The sequence below is a fragment of the Zalophus californianus genome, chromosome 3 (genome assembly GCF_009762305.2).
Source record: "Zalophus californianus isolate mZalCal1 chromosome 3, mZalCal1.pri.v2, whole genome shotgun sequence".
Lineage (NCBI taxonomy): Eukaryota > Metazoa > Chordata > Mammalia > Carnivora > Otariidae > Zalophus > Zalophus californianus.
In genome coordinates, this window is record NC_045597.1 from 45808284 (window position 1) to 45822177 (window position 13894).

Below are 13894 nucleotides of genomic sequence, written 5' to 3' on the forward strand. Positions count from 1 at the left end.
ATGGGGCCTGATGGGAGCAGAGACAGTTTAAAAGAGTCTACCTGGATGTGAACATTTTTGAGTGGGATCTTGAGAAAGATGACTGCATACACTGGGAGCTTGGATGAGGGGGAGGTCATTAACTAGTAATTGTGCCATCTTGCATAGTGAGGAGAATTCTCTCTTGAGGTACATAATCACCAGGCCAGCTATATGAATGGAAAGGTAGGTGGTTGAAATGCTCTAATGTTGAGAGTTTTCCCAGCAGGTTCATCAGAGTGTCAAAGAACAGAAAATGACCCATTAAGATGCCTGTAATCTTATAGAATCTCATAAGATTCAAGGACAAGTGACTGTGTTAGGGAGGGGGAGTGTCTGCCCAGTTAACATTCTATCCTCTGTCTCTCATTCTTCCCTTCCCACCATTCACAAACCATTTGCTTGGCCATAGACTTTGCTTCCATTTGCTTAGTTCCTACAATCCTTTGTTTTAATATTGAATTCTGCTTCTAGCACCTTTCATAGTCCATGCCTCAGGACCCACCTGATACACAGAACTTCTGCCACCTGGAAATCCCTTGTGATGCTCAGCCAGCTCCATGGGAACAAATTCCTGCATATTGACTCCATTCCAGAGCAGGCAAGCATTCACTACACAACTTGTGCCCAGCGTTTGACCTATTGGATCCTTCCCGGAGGTGGTGTGTCTCCTCTACAGGTGGGTCATTCTCCTGCCCTCCATAGTCCACATGGTCAGGACATAATATTTTCATGGGAACTAGAAAAGAGAGGACCAGAAAGCATTATTCTCATTTTTATCTCACTAAATATGTCACCTGGGAATGGCAGAAAGAAGAAAAAACACTGTTGAAACATGTAGTCTCCTGCTCTTTGAGATTGAAAAAGATGATAGCAAATTATCAGGTAATAGTGAGTGGCTGACAAATGGTCATATATTCAAATGTTGGTCATGTATTCAAATTTTCTGGAATAATTCCAGGAAATGAGCCCATCCCTTCTCTACATCTTTACCATGTTTTACTGGACCTGAGAGGGTCAAAGCCAGAGCTAGCCTTGTACTTTATGGATGTCAACAGGCTGGTGGCTCTCTGCCTGGAGTGGTCTGCTCTCTGCTTTGTATGCAGGTCAAATCTGAGAGCCATTCTGTGAGGATGCTGCAGGGTTTCCATCTGTCTTGAGCTCAGCAGAACTTCAGGGATTGCAATAGGAGATTCACGTGCACTGACAGGATTTTTATTCCACCTGCTGTTGATGGTTGATAGAGAAGACAAAAGTGAAAATTCCATATAAAGTATTCTTCTTTTATTCAGTATTTGTCCAATAAATATTTATTGATCACCTACTAAGTGCCAGGTACTTACTCACTTTGGTGCTAAGAATACTTTAGAGAACCCAAATAGACATAATTCTTTATAGTCCAGGAGAAGTAGAAAGACAGAAATTAAACATTTTTTCCAAATAAATGCAGAATTTCAACTATAATGAATGCTATGAAGTCCATTTTGTTTTGAGAACATGTGAGAGGTAACCTGACTTATTATGTGGGGGTTAGTGAGGATTTCTTAGAGAAGGTGACAGTAGGGCTGAGATATGAATGATCAGTAGGAGCTAACCAGGTGCAGCAGAGTGGGAGGGATGGGCAAAGGACCTGAGCAGAAGGAAGCATTCCAGGAACTGAAGGATTGTTGTGGGCTTGAGTTCAGAGAGTGAGGTGGAGTGTGGGGTAAGAGGAGTTCCTCTGGTGACTCATGTGGTCTCTCACCCACAAGGAATAGGAAGGCATTGAACATTCTTTAAAAAGAAAAGGAATAATGTGATCAGCTTATATTTGTGAAATATCAGTCACTTTGGCCTTAGTACAAAGGATGGATTCAAAGTGGGAAAAATGAATATTGGGGAAAACAGTCAAGGGGCAACTGCAGTGGTCCAGCTAATTAATGATAGTAGGCTGGATTAGGGTTGTGTAAGTAAAGATGAACTCATGCTACATTTTGGAGATAGAACTAATAGAACTTATTGATTGATTAAGGTGAACTAGGGCAGAGAGAAAGTAAAGAGTAATGGATGATTTCTAAGCTCTTGCTTGGGTGACTACGTGGATGGTAGTGGCAGTTAGTGTTCAATCAGAAGACAGGGGAGAAGCAACTTTGGTTAGTTAGATCCTGAAATTAATATAATACAATAATATGAACCCCCCCATTTCATGTAAAATTTGGAACTCATAAATTATTACTATTAATTTTTAGAGATTGGAAACAAGCTATTTGTGAAAAGTGTACTTGTGGGTCATTTGACATCATCTTTGGAAATGCTTATAGTCAGAGACAAAATAACTCCATTTGATGCAAGAGACATAACATTTATAGAGAAATGTGTAGAACAAAAACAAAAAAAGGAAGTGGGAATTTAAGGCCTCCCACTAAGGAAGGGTGTGTGTGTGCATTTTTTTTTTTTCTGTGTGTAGGGGTATATGTGGGCAGATCATAGTAAATAGATGAGCTTATTTCTTTAGCTACTACATCCACAAATTTGCTATAGTCTTCCCCCACATTAGTGTGTCATAAATATAGTAGACCTTATCCTCCTGTGTAATGATAAATTGAGACCGATTTTCTCCTTATTGGTTTTATGGATATTTCTTCTCCCTAAAATCTGGAATAATGTTTTTTCTTTAAGATACTGTAAATAACCATTCAACTTCAATGCTGAGTATTTCAGCTCTTCTTTTCCCCCCCTAGTTCATTGCTATTGCTATTTCATGTTAGATGGGGCACTGGGTCCAATTATAGCTTTTCATTTAATTACAAACTTTGCCTATGTGTGCATTAATTAGAAGATTTTATTGCTTTATATTTTATGGCTGGAGGTTGTGAACTATAGCAATCCAATATACCACTTAAGGGGATCATATAAATTTAGAATAATAAAAAGAAATTTATAGTGATCATCTCAGGCATCCAAACTATTGTACAGAAAAATACTAAAGCATAAATACAATATACACAGGAGTCAAGCCCATTCTCCTTCTTTAATTAAGAGGTTTTATCTTGTAAAGAAGACGTTTATAAAAATCTGGCACAATATATATTTGACACTTATTTAGGCTAAGGATCTTAGTCTAAAAGTGGGACCTTAAAAGTATGTTTAAATGCGCCTGCCTTTTAGGAAGAAAGGGATCATGATGTTAAAACCCAAAGCTCTACATGCATTTGCATATGGATAAAATGGTCACAGGACTATGAGGAGGACTACGGGTTGCTTGAAAAAGACTTCAGAGTCAAGAATCCCACTGCTAGCAAAGAATAAACCTAAGTAACTTTGGAAAACAGTATTTTGATTGACTACTGTAAGACTAAATACAAAAATAGCTGTATACAAATGCTATACAAATGCTGTAATCTAGTTAATAAATGTGTTTCTCACAGGGGCATGGGGTAGAAATTCTGAAGTACTTTATGTCTACTAGAGTTGAACAAATGAGATCATAAATTTACTGATATAATAAATAATAAGGTAGATAATAACCCAAGTTTCTCACTATCGGAGAAAGACATTTCAGATAAGGAAAGGGGGAAGGCTAAAATAAAACCTGTGGTGTTGGGCTGGAATTAGAGCTATTAGTATAAATCATGGACTTTGATACATATATCAAACTATCATGTCAATTGCATTGCTTTAGGGTTTGGGACTTTTATTTACCTAAAACAATGCCTGGCACAAAATAAGTTTCTCCTGCTTCTCCCTCTCCCACTCCCCCTGCTTGTGTTCCCTCTCTTGCTGTGTCCCTCTCTGTCAAATAAATAAATAAAATCTTAAAACAACAACAACAAAAGAAATGATTAATTCCTGGGGTGGGGCAGGAAAATACAAGATTAAGCTGGATTATCTTATGATAGAGAAAAGTGCTCAAAAAAGGAAGGGCACTTATCGTAAGGACACGGGAGTCAACCTGAAGGAAATCTTTCTTATTGACCAAAGCTCGAACAATTTGAGCAAAAAAAAAAAAAGTACTGAAAACACTGGATTATAACTAGGTATCCTCAGAGAGTACCTAATAAGGGTCAGGCTTCATTGAGAGGAACTGATTCTAGAGACCATAAGGAATTCCAAAAAAGAGCTTGGGATTCAGGGAAGGGGCTTGGGCAGAAGTCGTCTCTGGTTGCCTGGGGAAAAGGGGACACAGGCAGCCCCTGAAGAAGCAGAATCTGAAAGGGGCAATGATGACAATGGCTAAGTGGGGTAAGAGACTCTTGAGCTCTGAGGAAAAGCCCAGCATTATGTAGGCAGAATGGGTTCAAATGGGAAGACTCTGGGTTATGTTGGGTCATAGTGGTTGTAGCAAGACTGTCCCGGTCTCAGGATTTGGGTTGGATAGGTCAAACGGTCCCCCTGCGTCTTCCCAAGGATAAAGAAAGGTTCTTTGGAAAGAGGTGGGAAGGGGTTTTGGCACTGGCATAAACTGAGTGCCTGATCTATACCTCTCCACAGTGAATATATTGGCTCTTCTCGGAGGGCAGGGCCTCCGGAAGGAGGCCTGAGAGACCTGATGTTCCCCTACCTTGGGGGTCTCAAGAACTCTGAGGGCAGAACATGAACAGGAATATTATGAATTATGCTGCAGAAGTCTGATGTTAATCAGAGGAATATGGTCACCTGCTGTCTTTCTTCAAGCTCTACGCAGGCTTCCCCGGGTGGGATAGTTTGAATAGCCAAACATCAGCCTAATGGCTTTCCTTAGTTCCTTTTATTGCTTCAACTAATTGCTTTAGATCATCCTGATTATTTCCAGGAAAAAAACCCTTCTTATTACTATGTCAACTTTAGGTAAATTGCTTCTTCAGAATTATAAGGGTAAATTATATAAAAATACAAATATCGGAAGAACAAGTATTAAATAAGCCATTGGGCTTATAGCATTGGTAACCTCCCTTAGATGCCAAATGATGATAGGATGGTTGGATGAGTGGATCTGTGATGACAAACTTCTAGAAGCCTGGTCCTTGGATCAACATTCTTAGCAAGAAGTCCTGAAACCAGTAATCACCTCTAAGATTCAGTATAACCAAGTCTCTGTCTTTTCAAAGTTACCCCAGGTCGGTATTAGTGACAGTGGTGGTGGGGAAGTGGGGTTGAGTGATGATGTTGGTTGCCTATTTAGCATTCACTTCCAAGCCCCCCATCTACTCTTAACATAAACTCAGTTTTTGCCCACCTTTCCCGCTGTAGCCATATGGGGAAGTGGATCTTACCTCTAGCTCCAAGGGCCTCATTGGTTCAAGGAGTATCACTTATTCAATTACTTAAAAATACTGAGAGAAACTTATTATGTGCCAGGCATTGTTTTAGGTAAATAAAAAAGTTCCAAATCCCTAATATAATGCAGATTACATTATAGTCTGTATGTAAAGAAAATGTACAAATAAAGCAAAACATATGGCAATTAAAGCTAAGGAGGAAAACAAGGCCTTGGTGAATTCAGAAGGGAATGCTGGAAGACAAGTGTCGGGAGCGGTTGTGATTTTAAAAGAGTGATCAAGGAAGGGCTTGATGAAGTGACATGTTCTGCTTCCTTGTCTTGCTTTAAAATTGGGTCAAGTCTGCTGATGAAACCAGAAGGGGAAGTCTACCAGGGAAATTGTAGGAAAACATTTCCTCAAACAAAGATAGAGGTACAGGAAGAGACAATCTCTCTTCTTCCTCCAGATGTAGTTATAATTGGATGTGATGCCAGGAAGAGCTGCAGACACCTTGCTACCAGCTTGATGATACCATAAAAGGCGGGGTGGAGGCGGGGGGGAGAGAGAGAGAGAGAATGAAATTGGGACATTGATTATTTTTCTGAGCCACAGAATTAATTAATCCTGAAGTTTGATCTCTGTCTATGCTCCTTATGATGTGAAATAGTAATTTTTCATACTGTGTGTGCCTGTTTAAATCAGAATTTCTTTTACTTGCAGCTGAAGGCATTCTAACTGATATAGAATGGGTCCCGGTAGCTTCAATCAACTACAATATACCAGTTTGCAAAATTCTAAGTGGATAGGTGTACACACTTGTGACATTGGCTATAACATAATCTTTTTCCTCTACTAAGTCCAGCCATCTCAGGCTTGAAGCAGTTGGGCTAGAAAAATGATGACTTGTTAGAACTCATTTGCCCAAGATAATGACATAAGGGATTCCCAACATCATTCTTGAAAACCTCATAGGCCCACAAACCCTAATTTACAACTGAGTAGGGAGAAGAGCTGTGAGATAGAAGGGTCCATAAATGTAGGTGGAGCCCACTCTGCCATAAGTAAGCATGGCAATTCCGGAGGATGCAGAAGCCCCAGACTGGCTATCATGGTGGTTGTGATGGGGAGCAGCCACCCTGAGAGCTGGCATTTGGCTTTTTAAAAAAAATTCTGTGTAACTGAGAGACACTAAGAACTCTGATTTTACTGCTGCAAGTTGCCACCTGTGGTAGGCAGAATAACCGGCCCCCTCCCCACAAGATGTCCACACCCTAAGCCCTGGAGCCTATAAATAGGCAATGCTATATGGCAAAATGGACTTTGCAGACATAGTAAAGGTTATGGACCTTGAGATGGGGAGATTATCCTAGATTATCAGAGCAGTCCCAATCTAATCACATGAACCCTTGAAGGCAGGAAACTTTTCCTAACTGGAGTCAGAGAAATGTGATAAATGAAGATGCAGGAGAGATTCTAAGTGTGGAAGGGACTTGGCCCACCTTTGCTGGCCTTGAAGACGGAAGAAGGGAACCACGAGCTGAGACATGTGGGTGGCTCTAGAAGTCGGCAATGGCCCTTAGCTGCCAGCCAGCAAGGAAACAGGGATATCAGTCCTCTAGCAACAACAAGGAACTGAATTCCACTAATCACATGAATGATCAAGGAAACAGATTATCCCCTAGAGGCACTAATAAAGGAACACCGCCCTGCTAGCATCCTGATTTTCCCTGGAGACGTGTGTCAAACTTCTGACCTACACACTTTGATATAATTAGTGTGTGTTGTTGTAAGCCACTAAGTTTGCGGTGATTTGTTATCCCAGTGACAGAAAATGAATACACCCGCCTAGTAGAGAATGGTGACCATAGTGGATGAAGGGCCTGATTGAGTTACTGGATGGTGTGGAGGGAGGAGAGCCTTGAAAAATGGAGTGCAGCGTTGAAGCAGGAGACAGGAGACAAAAGAGGTGGGTCTGAGCGTTGAGGTGGAGAAGACATGGCAGGTGGTTAGGAGGCATGTCTGTTGTATATAACAAACCACCCCCAAACTCAGTGGCTTACAACAACAGTTTTCTTGACTCAACAACTTAGACTGTTTCAGCTCATTGGTTCTGCTGAGCTCAATCGGGCTCTTGTGCAATTGTGGTCAGCTGCCAGTCAATGAGGCAGTCAGTTCTGGGGTTCACCTCACCCGTTGCTGTGATGAACTGACTGGTCATGTTTCTTACCATCCAGCAGATGAGTCCAGATTTGTCCACCAGGGGGCTCAAGAGCAGCAAGCGATACTTTTCAAGTTGCTGCTCGTGTCATAATTGCTATTGCCCCATTGGCCAAAGCAAATCACATGTTTGGCCCAGAGACACTGTAACTGTTTGGTAGGGCCACCCTAACAAGATACCACAGTCTGGGTGGCTTAAAGAATAGAAACTTATTTTCTCACAGTTCTGGAGGCTGGAAGTTCAAGATTAAGGAGATGGCAGGCCTGGTTTCTTCCGAGGCCTCTCCCCAGGGCTTGTAGAGGGCCTCCCTCTTGCCTCTTCAAATGGCTTTTTCTGTATGTGCATCCTTGGTGTCTCTTCCTCTTCTTACAAAGACAGCAGTCATATAAGATCAGGGCTCCACCCTAAAGGCCTTTTTTTTTTTTTTTTGTAGTCACCTCTTTAAAGGCCTTATCTCCAAATATGGAGATACATTCTGAGGTTAATTGGGACATTAACATATGAATTTTAGAGGGACACAATTCAGCCCATAACAATCATTATGACAGGAGACTACCCAAAGCTATGGACTGTGAAACACATGAACAAATGCGAGGGGGGGAGCATTACTAAGGATCTACCACAGAATGTTACCAAATGTGGGAAAGGAACTGAAAATTCACAGTATTTCCCAGGGTTAATTTTGCTTAAGACACAATGCCTTACAGAAGGAGTCTGCAACTATGGCTGTGGGCTAAATCTGGCCCCCAACCTATTTTTGTAAATAAAGTTTTATTAGAACCCAGACTCCCCATTTATTTGTGCACTGTTTGTAGCTGGCTTCCTACTCTAAGCGCAGAGTTAAATAGTTGTGGCAGAGACTATACGGTCTGCAAACTTTTAGCCTCTTCACTATTCACAGAAAAAAATGTACTGACCCAGGGTTAGAGAATTGTAAGAAGGGCGTGCATCGGGTAGAGAAAGGGAAAACAATCAGATAACCAACGACAGAAAACATATGATTCAGGGGAGGGAGGGAAGGTGGCAGGTGCAATTTTCCTTGCTTACTTGAGGTAAACAAATTACCAGATAAACAACAGCTCTGGAATTGTTACAAGGATGGGTCCTAAAGTGCTGCTTATGAAGTGCGCTGAAACTCTTAGAGCCTTGTTTTACACGCGCCTCGGCCACCCACCCGTCTGCTGCCCACACACCCTCACCCTTTCAAGTATTATCTAGAGATAGCCAGTTGTCTACGCGGAGGACAAAGCAAGAGTCTCAGCTTTGATAGGGATTCCCCCTCCTCTGATATTTCCTACTAAGCCTCATTCACACCCAATACGAAGGCAGTGCTGCTTTTAAAAAACCCATTTCACATTTTAAAACCAATTCTGTTAAGCATGACTTCAGCTGTCACTTCTTGTTATTTTTGGAGAAGCTTGATGCTCATAGGTTTGAAACATCCCATCCATTTGTTCAATGGGCTTCTGATAACTATCCCTGCCCATTGGGTATGAAGTCGACACCAATTATGCAGCTGACTGCCTTAACGATAGAGTATTTTAGAACAGGCCACAATGTCTTGTAGTTCTTACCATGTCTGGAAAAGCCTCTGGAACCAGTGCAATTTTACTCCTGCTGCAAGTGCAGGGTGCAGGGGACCTGGAGGAGTGGATGAAAGTTGATAGCAGGCTCACACCTGTCTGCATGGCAGATGTGTGTTCCAACCCCACTGGAAGCAAGAGAAGCAGGCATTTCAAACCCTTGTGTTATAAGCCTCGTTATCACCGAAACAGACCGCTAGAGATGGAAGTACTGAAGGAGGGCTGCTGATGACAGCTAACCAGGACCCAGCTCTCCAGTCAGGTACACTGATATGCATATTCACCCTCCTGGGGAAAAAAAAAAAAATCATCTCCTCTTCTACCCTGGGACACTACTTCTGCAGGCTCTGAATCTGCTATTTTATACCCACCCGCTGGTATACACTATAAGCAGCCGCAACAGGCATCAAGCGCTGGAAAGCTCTGAGGAGCACCATTAGAGTGTGAATTGCTTCCTTGCTCTGTACTGTTTGGTGATTGTAAGATGGATTGCCAGATTCGCACAGGCACACAGTGTTTGTGTAAGGAACAGGGAGGGTGATTTTTTTCCCTGCTTCTCCTACCAGCTATTTCTTACCAGTCCCACGGCTTCCTATAAAAAGCAAGGTATTTGTTAATGTCGTCTCTTAGCGGAAATCCAAAGGACCAGGATCACTGACTCAATCCCACAGTGAAACCACTCTGTTTCTTTTTGCCATCATACTGCCCAATAAGAGCTTCAGATGCTCCTGGGCCCAACAGGCCACTGGCCTGTACAACTGCTGGCTCATGAAAGCTTCCAGAATAGCAGTTTGCAGTCCTCCGATGTTTTATATCAGGAACTAAATAAACACAGCCACCTTTCCCGAATGCAGAAAGTTGTTTCCAAACACAAAAACAAGCTGATGAAGAAGGTAGAACTCCAGGCAGCCTGGAGGCTGCCTCCTCCTTTGGAAGACTTCTACAGTCCGTGTGGGTAATCTATGTTAACATCTCGTCTTTAAGACATTGACGTCACTTTGATTCAGATAGTCTAGAAAAGGATTCATTTCTTCTCCATTTCAGAGTTGTTTATCTGGCTCAGAAAATAGCTGCTTTAAACAGAAGCCTTTACACTTGTCTGGGTAAATTCTGTTCCAATTTTTGTTTTGGCCACAAGTCAAAGATAACAGCTGTGCGCTTGTGGGTTCACTGAACTCTACGTGCTTGTTGGCTGCATCACCAACCAGAGGGAATAACCAATAATTAGAACATTTCGGGTCATCTTGGGAAGAACAGAGTTTTCTCATGTTTGGAAAGGTGATGCGACCTCCCTCTGATTTTCCCAAATGCGGATCTGTCAGCGAGTATGTGTGGCGCCGAATAGACGAGCTTGGACTCATGGCCACCGTGTCCTCCCTCTCCCAAAATATCACCTGATACATGGAGGCTTAAAACTATATTTAATGTTTTCCCCTTCTCTCTGGCTCTGCAACAGGCCTGAACCATGATAACAAGCCAAAGTACTTGTGTATTCCTAGCACTTCAGCATTTCTGATCATAATGATTTGTGACTCAGACCTTGAAAGCTGTGGGGTTTCTTCCTAGTTGAATCAATACAAGTTTACATAAATATATGTTTCTGTTTTCCTTTTGTTCTTGCTTCAGCATTTATGTTTACTTGCTGGCAACAACAGACTATGGGAGGGTGGGGGAAAAGAGAAATGGAGCAGATAGAGAGATGATTCAGAAGAAATTAGTTGGGTGGATTCTAATTTTTTTTTCCTGATTATGACTTTTTTGTTTGTTGCCTTTATGAAAGGTAATGAGTTGGATTTTCATTTGGAAAGTATAAAATTTATTCTATGTATTTAAAGAATATAACCCTTCATATATTAAATTTGGTTATAAACTAAAGCCATTCCTATAAAGTATAACGAATATTACCACCCGTACATTACATTCGATTATAAACTATAGTCCTTCCTACACGAACTGCTCATGTATCAGGGTATTTGGTGTGCTAGAGCTTTTCATATCGGTGACCGGTATTCTAAAACATTATTAATCCGACAGTGAGGTGGAGGCTAGTTTGCTGCTGATGGAACGAGCCAAGTGAGCATTCCTTCTGCATTTAAAATCTCTCCCAGTCAAGGAGACAAGATTGGCAGGAGATATGGTGATTACTTTTTGCTTGATTTTATGCCATGGATGGGAAAACCTTTCACTTCTGCTTGAATAACCACAAGGATGAGGCAGAGGCCACATTTTTAAAGATTCACCTATAGGATAGTCCCTATTACGAAGCAATAGCCCACTACTGATTTCCTCACTCATTCTGCTGTGGGATGTGCCCTGAGCACATGAAGGGCTTTCCACAGCTGTGCTGTTCCCGGCTGAGGTCACAGGTAGGGTCTGAAAGTCAGAGCCCGCTTCTTCTTCTCAACCAACTGGGTCCACAGGGCTGTCTCTGCACATAGTCAGGGTGGGGATGTGTCCACATTTTCCTTTGACTCGTGGCATCTCTGAGCACGTTCATCATACATTCTGGTATTGGTTTGAACCCAAGACCCAGTCCTGATTTCCCTAGCTTTATTTTTATTTTATTTTATTTTTTTATTTCGCTAGCTTTAAATCCTATTCCAATAAGAAAGCAAATGAATGACTGTTATTATTATCTAATAGAGATAAATTTTCTATGTCTGGGTTCATTTAAGTCAAGTCCAGCTACATATAGATATTTGTGTAGACTATCCACATATTTCCCATCTATTTAAAAATACTTTCAATGGCATTTTATACTCCAGGGAAAAATTAGGACTAATTTGAAGGCTATGTGCAAATATTATACTCACTCTATGAACCAGCATGTGATTGTTGAGATAGATTCTTCAAGTGTAACCTAATCTAGGACTGATAGTCCTGGTTGGTAACAAGAAATCGTGCCTACAATACCATGATAGGAAAACATCAATAGCATATCCTGATCCTTGAAGATATATATTCAGGGCACAGAGCATCCCACCGAGCAGTTTATTGTCTTTGTGTCTCTAAGGGCTGTTTCCTAAAGTGGTCTTGAGAACAAAGGGCCAGGACTATTCAAAACTTTCCTCAGAGATGGAATGTGTGAGTTCAACTGCACGAGGCTGAGAAACACTTATCTTCCTGAAACAAGACACAAATGTGCTGCCACACTTCTGGGTCACATTTCCTGTCTGCTTGGAGCATCCCTCTAGGATTGAAGGAACAAAGGGAGGTGGTAGGGAAAATTTATTGAATCCCGGAGATGCCTGTGCTTGCAAATTATTTCTGTACAAAGATTTAGAATCTGGGGAAAGACAGGAAAGTGTGCAGCAGGGACTTTTTCCCCTCCTCAGCATTTCTAGCCATGGACTGATTGGTGTGAGAAATTATCTGTCCTGCGGAGGGTTAGGTGTAGCATCACAAACAGTACTTCAAGTCAGCCTTTGTTTCTGGTATTTTGGTCTTAAAATGGTGGGTCCTCTCTAGTGGTTTTCCTCAGTACCTTTGTCAAGTTGTCGCACAGGGGATGTAGTAAACAGACTGTGGGTCTCTCTCTACTAATATGCTTCAACTGATTAATTTTTATGCTAGTGCCTTTTCTCTTTCATTCCTCAAAGTGACTATTTCTTTCACTTCTGGCAACGCCACATAGGTGCTCATTTAATGATGACAAAGGCCCTCCAGAGCGACTCCTTCTGTTGTGTGAGCTTAAATGAATTTAATGACTACAGCAGAGCACATCTCTTCCTAACACGTAGGAATAAATGATGATTTAGTTTTCTAGGGACCAAAGGAGAAAAATATAGACATTTCCACTAAAGAAACAGAGGCCAATTTTCTTACATATCTGAAGTTAGATTTTATTAATGATCATTACTATTATTATCCTCATTTGAAGGCATTCTTTCTGACCTATCTACATTATGAAAAACAAGCATTTGGGGAAGGAATAAGTCCGTAGATATGGTATAGGCAGCAGTGTCTTAATGATAGAACCAATTCCCTGCTTCTCATGAGGCCTTTCACCTTAAATCATTGGTCCCTTAACAGGGTTTAATAAGTGCTGTCTTTAGCTTAAGGAAAGAAAAAAGGAAATAAATATTTTTTTTAATGACCTACTATGTCAGGCACTTTGCTGGATGATTATTTGTTACCTCATTTAATACTCAATGATTCTGTGAAATGGGTGGTGTTTTTATTTTATGCATGTGGGAACTGAGCAAAATTGAAGTGTGGATAGAAGAAAGGGGAACTGGAGTCTTAGTTGTTAATCATTTCGGCTCTGACTTTAACAAGCTTTCTGATCTTGGATAGGCAGTGGTCCTCATGTGGCATTTGGAAGTGGCAGAGAAGGGTTTTGTAGCAAAGTCAAGATCTGCTCCCACTGGGAAATCACAAGTACATCATTGGATCCTTCCAGAATGAATTATTTCTGAGCCCTAACAGGAGGATCTGCTGGTGTAGGCACAGATGTGGGTGCAGGCCATGGCCCAGACTTCCACTTTGGGCATATGATGACACAGCTCCACCCAACTCAAGGGCTCTCAAATACTGTATAAATAATAACTGAGCACATCCTCTGGGCCGGATGCTATCCTCATGGCTTAACAGGTATCAGTTCATTTAACCCTCAGAGCCCTATAATGTAGATGCTAACATTATTCCCATTTTACAGAAGAGAAATCTGAGGTAGCAGTTGAGTAGCATAGAGGTTAAGCCACTTGTCAAAGGCCACAAAAACCAGTGAGTAGTAGAATTGGGTTTGGTCGGTCCAAGGCAGGCTGGCTTCAGAGTCACGGCTGTTTACCACTTTGGTTGATTATCTTTCACCCAGGCCCTTTAGAGTTGTCCTTTGGGAAGCTGACTTGTAGGGG

General features: G+C 41.6%; 1 long non-coding RNA gene across 1 annotated transcript in view; it reads left to right on the forward strand.

The window, feature by feature from the left end:
- The first annotated feature begins 633 nt into the window (after positions 1 to 633).
- The window catches only part of LOC113920907, a 58509-nt gene continuing 45248 nt past the window's right edge, over positions 634 to 13894 (forward strand). The window contains exon 1 of the long non-coding RNA XR_003519424.2: positions 634 to 697. This is a non-coding gene — a long non-coding RNA (uncharacterized LOC113920907). The remainder of the gene's footprint in view (positions 698 to 13894) is intronic.